The sequence below is a fragment of the Pseudoliparis swirei genome, chromosome 3, assembly GCF_029220125.1.
Source record: "Pseudoliparis swirei isolate HS2019 ecotype Mariana Trench chromosome 3, NWPU_hadal_v1, whole genome shotgun sequence".
Classification (NCBI taxonomy): domain Eukaryota; kingdom Metazoa; phylum Chordata; class Actinopteri; order Perciformes; family Liparidae; genus Pseudoliparis; species Pseudoliparis swirei.
In genome coordinates, this window is record NC_079390.1 from 7,741,894 (window position 1) to 7,748,951 (window position 7,058).

Below are 7,058 nucleotides of genomic sequence, written 5' to 3' on the forward strand. Positions count from 1 at the left end.
AATTTGCCAGTCAAGTTCTTTTGTATTTACAGGATGTTAACAAGCTGCATGGGAACCTCCATCATCCTCGTTCTCAGCGTTACTCCATCGAGTGGGGAGGCAGGCGAGTGTTGGTTCTGATGATAATTAAGTCGATGAACATGAACATGAAGATCCTTTGCTCTAACTTAGCAGTATAGGTGCTGATGTGTGTGTATGTGTATGAGAAAAGAGAGAGAGAGAGCGGGTGTATGAGTGTCGATGTGGTGTTGAGAAGAGAACCAAAGGGCCATTTATAGCTGTCACACACTGACAACCAGTACCCATGCATTTACAGTGCTCTCAGCACATACTGTCAGGAAGACTTTGCACACACACACACACACACACACACACGCACACGCACACACGCACGCAAACACATGTGCACACAGCCCCGCTCTACCTGACAGAGCCTAATTATCGACACCTCTCCGTGTCGGATGAAACAAAAAGCTGCTCTATTTTCAGACTGATGGAGTCTGATGTCTCTTTGTCGTTTTCTTTTTTCTTCTCCCCCTCTCAGCGTCTTTTGTCGTCTCTGCGTGCCGCCTCGCCCGCCGCCGCCCACCCCCTTATCCGACGTTTGATTCTCAACTCATTAAATAAGACTCAAATTAAAACAGACGATGAGGAAAGTTTCCCCCTCACAGGCACTTTTATTTGTTGTGATTGTTATTCAGAGTCATGGATGGCAGTGTGCCTGTGTGTGTGTGTGTGTGTGTGTGTTTGTTCAGAGTGGAAATGGCAGGAATTGCTATCTTGTCTTTGAGACCTGCTTCATTAGTTGTTAAACAGAACAGCCATGCTCACCCCTGGCTAGGGATGGGTACCGAGAACCGGTACTAAGTCAATACCGGTACCTGATTTGACGGTATCGGTTTACCGTTAAGCCGCTGGACATACGGTGCTGCTATCGGTATATTACGTGACCCTCATCCCGGTTTGAGACCCCTCTGATTGGCCAGCGGCGCGCCCTTATCATTGTTGTGATTTGTGTTGTGACTGTGAGACTCCCGCAGTCATGGCGGACAGAGCGAAGCGATCAAAGGTCTGGGTGCACTTTCAAAAATTGAGTGGCGATAGTGCAAAGTGCAATCTTTGTACTCAAGTCGTTGCTTGTAAAGGGGGTAACACAAGCAACTTGATGAAGCATTTGCAAACGAGACACTCGTTGAATCTCAAACGGTGCAGCATATTTGACAGCCTAGTAAACACTGTGGCTGCTAGTAATGCTAGTGCTAATAGTGCTAGCATTAGCACAACAACAACGTCTTCCTCCTCAGTGCAACCTGGTGCGAGTTGCGGGACGGCTGCCTCGACTTCGACACGTGAAGGTAACATTTGTTTTTGTTTATAACTCTACAATTATTAACTCGGAGCCATCAAGCAACTTCTAATGTATGTCCCCAAATAATCCCATAGACAACGTCAGTCAAGCAGCAGCAACAGCGACAGCATCCACACAGGAGAATGTTAGGAGAAGTCAGACAGCGGTGGCCTCTCCATTCTCTATAGCTAAACGAGGGACAATGACACAGGATCAGAAAGCAACATGTCATAGGGCTATCGCAAAGTATATTGTGAAGGATATGCAGCCCTTCAGTACAGTGGAGTCCAGTTGGTTTAGGTACGTTTGGTAGCCGGTAGCTGGCTTAGCATAAATCGCTATCTAATTGTTAGGTAAGTTAGCCCTAGTTTTGACTTGCCCAACGTTTTCTTCTGTGTTGAATATAAGCAGACTACGACGTTGTGAGCATTCTTGCACTCTATGTTACTTCTTAAATTGGATGTTCTGAAAAATCTACAGCATAGAGTATGGCAGGTAGCATATAAACAGAAGTGCAAAGATGTAACATATTATTTACAGAGTGTAGTAAGTTATTCAGTTTAACTGATGTAATAAATTACAATATACATGTATATAATTAAATATGTATGCTTGTTGCTATTTTTACAACTGTAGGGAGATGACCACAGCCCTTAACCCTAATTACCACCCCCCTTCCAGAGACACTCTGTCCAACACACTCATACCTGCTTGGTATAACATCGAAAAAGAGAACCTGAGGGCAGAGCTTGCCAGTGTGGAAAAAGTTGCCATTACAAGTGATGGGTGGACCAGTATTACACAGGACCACTACATAACGGTCACGCTCCACTACATTACAAAAAATGTTCATCCTCTGTTTGAGGGAAAACTCCAAAAAGCATGATAGGGAGAGCCAGGCCCCTTTAAGTTATTATATTTATTTTTGTCTGCTTCTGAGAAGCTAATGTAAGTTATACAGTTACTTCTGCAAGACAATATCAATAAAATAACTGTTTAATCTTCACATCTTGTATTCATGTCTATAATTTTGAGCACCAAATTATTGAAAAGTATCGATAAGAGTATCGAAAAATACCGATACCGATAAGCAATACCGGTATCGGTATCGGTATCGATAAAATCCTAACGATACCCATCCCTACCCCTGGCCCACTATCCTGCGTGTGTGTGCGTGTGTGTGTGTGTGTGTGTGTGCCCGGGTGGGTGGGGTGGAGGTTTGGGATCAAGTGGTGCCTCTGTAGCTCTGCAGAATCTGTTTTATAGGAGGTCAATTGAACATACCCAAACTCTGATTCATGATTTGGCCTTCACGATCAACATCACGATAATGACACATTGTGTGCGCGTGTGTGAGTGTGTGTGTATACATGTGTGTATCTATGTGTAAAATGACAATACATTTCTCCGGGACATGCCTGTGCTGTGTGTTCAGTCGTGGATGGAAGAGGAAGGCACTGAATAAACTGAGCTAACCAACCGTATAAGCAGCACACCCAACCAGTAATGTTCATCGTAGCCGTAATGCGTGTGTGTGTGCACGTGTGACTATGTGCGCGAGCGTGCGTGTGTGTGTGTGTGGCTGTTGGCACTCTGGCGAGTAGATCACATTGCAGAACATTCCTGGGCCATGTAAACATTTATACACAAGCAAAGAAAATCACACACACACACACCCCACACACACACACTCTGAATGCTTTGTAAATAAACCAGTCAGTGCAAAGTTCCGAGCAATTCACAAATTAAGACGGAACTCGCTTATATGTCAAATCTGTACGGAGGAAGCCAGGAAGAGAGGATGAGACGCTTTCATGTCTCCAAGCAACACACCCTTCCTGGATTTTAGTTCAGAGGACTTCACTCCCAATAAAACTTCTTCAAAAATAGTATTATTTTGTCTCTAGAAGTCTGTTAAAACACAGCTAAATACAGTATGTGTGTGTGTGTGTGTGTGTGCGTGTGTGTGTGTAATAACTGAGATTCCCACCCACGTTTCTAATTTAGAATCACTCAACAAAAATGAGTTTTTGCCACATGGAGCAAACTATGTTTGTGTCTTTTGATTGACTATGTGTGACATCATGAGACTGCATCAGTTGTTTACCCAAAACAACAACAGATGACATTAAACGACAAAGCCACATGTCAGCCGTCGTGATGAAGACAGGAGTCGAGCAAGAGGTCGGGTGACGTTGGTTGCCGTGGTTCAATAAAACATCGGACTTCACCGTAGACGACCGCTGTTCATTTCCTGTTTCCAATATCGCTTTTCTTTGACCCCGACTGCAGTCCTTCTAAAATGAACTTCTATTAACTCCAAATCATGACCTTTCCCACACCTTAACCGTGATGTGTTTCTGTCTGAACCGAGCGTCAGATCATACAATCCTTTCACGTCGTTCTACAGCAAAAACACATTTTATTAAATTCGGAGGTCTTGATGGAAAGGCTCCAGCTTTCCTGTTGGAGGAATGAGGGTAGACATTGAGTGAATAAAGTTGCATTTAGATCGAGTGAACTGAAGTTACACACACACACGCCTTTGGGTAAGAAGGCAGAGTTGGCGTGTGGCCAGCATGACCATGATGATGTCACCAATCTCAATATCTATCCTCTCGGCACTGAGCCCTCAGAGAGGGTTGTCAACGTCCCGGCACACTCGGCGTAAGTGTGTGAGTGCATCAAGCTGCAGGGGCTCGAGGTGGTGTCGATGCTGTATAAGGACCAGGACCATTTATTAATCCGATTATTTCTCACATTACCGGGACAACAGAGACATGTTTATTTATCTTGAGCAGAGGATTGTTTAAAACCATTGTCATCAAAAGACAAAACTGTAAAACTCTCTCTCTCTATGTTTTGATCACTAACTCCTTTTGCATGTGACGACATGTGCAGTTTGTTTCACGGAATGACACATTGAAATCTGTTGTGAACAACAAGCTAATTGTTCAGAGATTTTGCTGAGATTCACAAATCAAGTCAAGGCATGAAAAGAAAAAAGTAAATACACCAGAAAAAAGCCCACGCTGTTCTTTCCCACTGACGTCAGTGCAGTGCGAGCTTTTACTTGGATGCATTTGAGGAACAAAATCTTGAAGCTCTTCCACACTGGCTTTAACATTTGGCTCCTGGTAGTTAATGCTAGTTTTGATCTCTAATTATTAACTTATTAACTCCAATTTACTAAATCAGAACCTGACCGGCTGGAAGAAGCGTGGACTGACCACAGTTTCATGAAATGCAAAAAATGCTGTTAGTTGAAAGGCCTGAAACTGGTTCTCACATTAATAGAAGAACAACACACACACACACACACACACACACACACATACACACACACACACACAAAAGTCCAAACGCTGCCCCGGCCCTGTATGACTTTCCGCTCCATCCATCACCTCTCCTCTCTGGTCCCACGCTGCACAATTCAAGTAAATAAATTAGCAGGGGAAGTGAGGATGTGTGTCGAAGAGGGAAGCGATGGGAGGCTGTTGGGGGAGGTGTGAGCTTCATCATTCATCAACTCATGTATCAGACGGCCCTTCCTATTTATCTCACTCTGCAGGCGTTGAGAGATGTTTCTTTTCCTGACTATCTTCTCCCTGGCTCTGCTTCTCACTTGATGCTTACATCTTTCTTTCTGTTCTCTCGATTCATGCTCTCTCCTGAGGATGGATGAAGGTGAGTGTGCAGCCAGGAACTCAGTGCATCGATCACTGCAGCATTGGCAGGGCTGACCGGTGAGCAGGGCTGTGAGTGATGCTCCGGGAGGCTCCACTCTGGACTCACCCAGGAGGGCTGATCTCAGACCAGTGAGGATGAAGCCGACAGCTGGCTGGGCAAAGTTTTTGCTTTTCTTCATCTGCAGTTGACTTCTATATGTACTCGTTGCTCTGTGTCACACACTGTGCATGACATGCATACGGTTACCTTCGCATTGAAAATGCGGAAGGTTATGTTTTGATCGCCGTGTATTTATTTATTTATTTGTATGCGTGTTATTCGCATAAGTAAAAAAGTATTAAACCGAATCGCATGAAATTTGGTGGGATGATTGGTTATTATCCGGGGACCATTTGATTAGATTTTGGGATCGATCGGGTCAAAGGTCATGGTCAAGGTCATGAAAAGGTCAACATCTTCATTTTTACCATAGCGCGGTCAATTTATATCCAATTGGCATGCAACTAATGCCAAAATGTTCATAATTCAATACCCAATCTTGTGATATGTGAAGGTATGCGCTCTACCGAGTGCTCATTCTAGTTTACTTTGAGTTTGGCTTTTGATCTTCTCCCTGACAGCAGTCCTACTCAGGACTGTTGTCGCCTTGCCTCACTTAACTTCGCTGTGTGTGTGATGTTTATGTAATCAAGATCGCTTTCAAATTATTCTAAAACGTTTTGTTTAGAAAAGGTAATACAATGCTTTCGCTCCCTTCAAGTAAATCATCAGTTCTTGTTCCATGCTAAATTAAGTGTAAAGTTCAGTTGGGGTTCCAGTCTTTTTTTCCCCCACATTCCTGCTCTCTCTCTTTCCCTGTGCTGTTGCTCAGCGAGGGAACATCGCCTGTTGCAGCACAAAGAAATCATTTCATTCGATAAAAAGGCCGCAACCTCTGATGATACCCTCTTGTTTAGTCTAACTGTAACCGCCGAAGCCTCAGATTAGCTTCAGATAAACTTCACAATGCATTTATACACAGAACAAGGACTATGGCTCACTCATATTTAAATTGCTTTAGAAAGGGAATTCTTTGGAGATATTGTCATGTCAGTGTTGTCTCAAGACAAACGTACATGTGCACCTATCCTTTAAATTCATGTCGAGATGGTTTTCACCTTTAACCCTTGTGTTGCCTTCGGGTCAATTTGACCCGATTCAATGTTTCACCCTCCTGTCGCCTTCGGGTCAATATGACCCGATTCAATGTTTAACCCTTCTGTTACCTTTATATTTACTAACATATTTTACCCTTGAGGTCAATATGACCCCAGCTATTAAAATCTCCAGAAAATTATTAGAATTAATATTGTTTTCCAAGTTTAAGTGTGAGGTACTTTATGTTTGTTTGTTGACTCCCGAAAGAACACCGACATTAAACATTGAATTGGGTCAAATTGACCCGAAGGCAACACAAGGGTTAAATGAAAAGCTTAGTGATCATGGTGGAAGTATCAGAACATCATGGCTCCCATTCGTTGAAAAACCTTCTTTAGAGAAACAATCACAAAAATGTGCATTGTCATGTCAGTATTGTTTCAAGACAAACGTACATGTGCACCTATCCTTTACATTCTTTACATTGTAGAGATGCTATTCAACTTTGAATAATAAGTTTAAAGTATCAGAACATCACGGCTCTCGTTCGAAGAAAACACTTTTGTTTCCTTCGTTTTCTCCAGTTTCTAGTAAAATGATCTGTTTTGTGTCTGCTTGTCTTAACACTGATGGACATTCTTTCCGAATGTCATATCTCACCCAGAGATTAGAAAACATGCATATTCCAACTTCACTGGTCACTTTGTTTTTATTTCTTGACTCATAATAGCACTTTTTTAATGTAAGCTTCTCTGGATGATCATTTGAACCACGCAGCACGGTAGATGGCTAATTGCAGCTCGTTTGCAGGTCGACGACACAGTGAGGACTGTGTAGTTACAAGCTAGATGTACGCTCAGAGTGTGTGCAGCCCTCAGTCCGT

At 43.1% G+C, this 7,058-nt stretch overlaps 1 long non-coding RNA gene across 1 annotated transcript; it reads left to right on the plus strand.

Annotated features, from left to right (window-relative positions):
* The first annotated feature begins 850 nt into the window (after positions 1 to 850).
* On the plus strand, positions 851 to 2,354 carry LOC130190885 (uncharacterized). Its single transcript, XR_008831082.1, has 2 exons — positions 851 to 1,355; positions 1,985 to 2,354. It is a non-coding gene; the product is annotated as an uncharacterized LOC130190885 (long non-coding RNA).
* Positions 2,355 to 7,058: the final 4,704 nt, after the last annotated feature.